The sequence below is a fragment of the Schistocerca cancellata genome, chromosome 6, assembly GCF_023864275.1.
Source record: "Schistocerca cancellata isolate TAMUIC-IGC-003103 chromosome 6, iqSchCanc2.1, whole genome shotgun sequence".
NCBI classification, from domain to species: domain Eukaryota; kingdom Metazoa; phylum Arthropoda; class Insecta; order Orthoptera; family Acrididae; genus Schistocerca; species Schistocerca cancellata.
This window is the reverse complement of record NC_064631.1, coordinates 305,658,581-305,662,927: the sequence shown is the minus strand read 5'-3', so window position 1 is coordinate 305,662,927 and position 4,347 is coordinate 305,658,581.

Genomic DNA, 4,347 nt, shown 5'->3' with positions numbered 1-4,347 from the left:
AAATCACGTCACCAACAGACGACTTGTGCAACTTTAGAAGTGTTGGAACGCCCCTGATGCGTTTGTTATTCAGGCAACATGCAATGACTAGTCCACGTTCAAATTCATTGAGCTCTCATGATACACTCTCCCCGCTGTTAACGCCTGGACTCTCGTGACACCTAGTGGTCAGATCCGCATGACCCAGAGCTACTTTTGATACATGGGCCATTACCTTGGGAATCCGGAAAGAGAAAAAGTGAACTGTTTCTCCTGGGTGGACTTGGGTTTAAGAGAAAATGTAAACTAAATATTACTACAAATTTTATAAATAATCGACAAGTGCGCCAAAGAAGAAGAGAGAGAACTGCAACGGACATGTTATTCCATAGACTCTTGCGCGTCTATGCATGAAATATCTCTCCTTTGTCATTTGCTTATCTTATCTGCTTGGATTCGGACCTAAGAGGACGTTCTTGTGTAAAGCTCATCTTGCTGTACCAGCTGAAAATGCCAGTTGTACTTAAAACCCGAAAAATATAATGGTTATTTTGTCAAAAGAATTTGTTTATGTGATCAATCTATTGTAAATCTGATACCTTTATTGTCTTAAGTAGATATGGGCCTTAACAAAGAATTTTCATTGTTAAGCGCCATCTTAGAAAAATCTTTAACATTTTACTTTTAGCTCATCTACGAGACATGCCGTCGGTTAGGACAATTAACTTTATTTCAGATCCCACGAGACCGGAGGCAGTTACTAATAATTTAACAATTTTACTTACAGATTTTTTTTGTATAACGAGATAACATCCCAAGCAGAAAAGGTCTGGTCACAGGATTCCAGTTCCATTATAGGATTTCATTTGTAGATGCTGCTCTTGTTATCTTATATTGAGGAATCGAGACGAAACCAGGACATTAAGTTACGTACTACAGTAGTGTACATCGAACAGACTTGGCAAATATTCGCTAGTGTTGAATAAATAAGAAAAGGACAATTAAGTATCGACGATTACGTAACTACCCTGAGAACTGAGCTAGTTTACTGAGTGCTCATACACGTCGGGCTAAATTAAACAACATATTACACTGTTAATAATACTCCTACATTAGTTATTTCTCTTTTATGCTGAGCCATTGCATTAATATGCGTTTCTTTTTATATAACTCACGGCTCATATTTTATTTTATTACATTACAAAAGGTGAACTGTTATGCTTGGAAGTGGATTACAGGAGACGAAGAGCTGGTGTTTGAATATTAGGCGGCATCAGGAATGAAGGAATCGGAAAAATTATGGAAGTGGAAGGAAAAATAACGGACTCTATCAAGATGAACAGGTTGTTATCCTGCGGCCTTAAAGAACGAATGGATCATGACAGATAGCCAAAGGATGTGTGGAGGCGCAGACGAGAGAGGAAAATTAAACTAGCTCGAATTGCGTAGATGATGGGCGTCAGATGTTGAGGAAACTTGGACTCTAGGACTTTCCAAGAAGGGCATTGCCAAGAAGTTGGACGTAAACCAAGGAATGGCATTAGCTGTCAACAACTCGCATAATATACACATAAACATATACATAAAAATATTCATTAGCTATGATATACCGTGCACACATATAGCGCTCTTCTGTGACATTGGTCGTCCGCCTCCATAGCTGAGCGGTCAACGAGGTAGAATGCCATGTTCGGGGTTCGATTCCCAGCCGGATCGGAAATTTGTCATCGACCTGGCAACAAATAGGCTTGCACCAGGTGATCGGTGTATCTGGCGGGAGGCGTTAGTCGCACGTACATTTCATTTCGTTGGTCGAGAGGCGAAACCACTGACCACCTAGAGACAAAACGAAATTTGTTGAAATGTTCTCTATTCCCACGCATAATTTGGCGCTCTCTTTGCCCACGCGGCTACCTATTTCGCCTATACGATAGGTCCATGCGTGTCATGCAGGTAACTGATCGCAGAAGAGAGAAGTCGCCTACCAACTGGACAGCCTTGGACGCGTCTCTGGCGCGCCTAATAAGGTGAAACGAGGACCGACTTTCGATTGTTACGCTGCACGTACAAGAAAACGGCCGAGCCCAGAATGGGGCTACTGCTGAAACGACTTTTGTCCAGAGTTTCTTCCTTACTGCTGGCCGAAGTAATCCGCTAGCAAGACACTGCATAACCAAGTTCAGGTTCATATTTTCGAGGTAATAAGGAACTGTGCCGATGTTAATTTCTGCAGCTTAAGGTACGTTTCATAAACGTCTAGCTACATCAAAACTTCCGTATAATGAGGTTTCTGATCCTCCACAGGCGATGGGATAAACCACCAGAGTGTTTACCAAAGTTTGCTACCTAAATATACCGCGTACTGGCACGGTAGATTGTTATTCTTAGGTGAAAACCTCAGTTGGAGAGTTCGATTCCAGTACAAGTTGCAATACTTATTTTTTATTCCCTAATCATTGATTGCGTGGTATGATATCTGGCTTCTTAATCTTTATACAGCAATCACAGCAGGTCTTAAAATACAAGAAACTTTCCTTCTTCGCCCGCGTCTCGTGGTCGTGCGGTAGCGTTCTCGCTTCCCACGCTCGGGTTCCCGGGTTCGATTCCCGGCGGGGTCAGGGATTTTCTCTGCCTCGTGATGGCTGGGTGTTGTGTGCTGTCCTTAGGTTAGTTAGGTTTAAGTAGTTCTAAGTTCTAGGGGACTTATGACCACAGCAGTTGAGTCCCATAGTGCTCAGAGCCAAACTTTCCTTCATTCCACTTTCAAAAGAATTCTTTATTTTGGATTTTTACTCCGATCTCTTCCAAGCACTGCACCCCCTGCTTCAGGCCATTGCTCCGTTTTCAGTTTTCCCGGAAAGAAAAACCAAAAAGAACGGCTCCACAAATCTCTTTGGTCTACCCGCCCCCCTTTCTTTATCCTATTATAGATATTTTCCTTACAACCATGCAAATCGAAAAACCACACTGTCTAAGCGTATTGTTTATCACCACATCAATACCATTCGAACCCAGTTTCCGGTAGAACTTCCTATCTATCTATCCATTAGTACGAAATATCATGAATCACTTTCATGTCCATTACATTTCTAAGGATATAACGTCACCAGTACGGCTAGCAGATCATTTCATAGATAATTAGCAAACTTTGTTGTTCTATCTTCAGCAGCGAGTTACAACTAATTGTTTCTTTCAGCTTTCCGTCGGCCGTCGCCGCCGCCGCCGTCGTCGTCAAATGTACTCGCCGTTGCGAATATGGACAACCATCAGCTGCGTAAGACAATGACGACAATGAAGTTTCTGCCTAACCGGGACTCAAAACCGGATTTCCTAATTAACGCGAGCGGTTGGATCAAATTTTCATTGTCATCATTCCATTATGCAGTTGATGGCTGACCATACTCGCAACTACGAATGGTTCAAATGGCTCTGAGCACTATGGGACTTAACTTCTGAGGTCATCAGTCCCCTAGACTTAGAACTAATTAAACCTAACTAACCTAAGGACATCACACACATCTATGCCCGAGGCAGGATTAGAACCTGCGACCGTAGCAGCAGCGCGGTTCCGGACTGAAGCGCCTAGAGCCGCTCGGCCACAACCAATAGATGTACGAGTGCAGGTCGTAGGCACACTGTTGACGACGTATGGAAGTTTGGATCTGCCCGTGAAGTGTGCTGGGATAGCCTAATGGTAAGGCGACCGCTCGCGATAAGTGGTGAATTCGGGTTCGAGTCCCGGTCGGGCACAAATTTTTACTGTCGTCGTTCCACTATATACCTGCTGATTGTCCATATTCGCAACTGCGAATACATTTCATGTATTCCATAATGGCACCTGTCGCTGCAGTGCCTGTCCTTCGGACATGCATGAATGTCGTAGGAACTTTGCATTGTATTTCTGAATCACAAAGGCGCTGCAATATCCTAACATTATTATTATCATTAACATTATAATTGTTATTGGCTGCATCGATGGATACCTGGAAGAACCTCCTCTATTACCGCTACGGAAACTGCGTAAATGGACTCTTACGGCTTTCACAAGTGGCACCCTTGATTTGAATAATGCAGAGCAAACGCTGTCCCGCAACCCCTTTTGCAAACAATTAATTATTCGTCGTCATTCTGTTTCTCAGAAAGCACTCCCAAAGCGTCTTGAATGTCTTTACTTCATTGGCGTTTTCAAGGAATGGGCTGCTACTTAATATTCAGTGAAAAAGCTCAGAGCTTACTCCCATAACTTCGTATGCCACCAAAATCGAACTTACGGGTGTGCAGTTTTCTACGAGTGAAGTGTTTACATGCGTAGTCCACAGATAGAGAATAGCTGTGAGCAAAGTAAAGCACAGTTGACGTATTCACTGC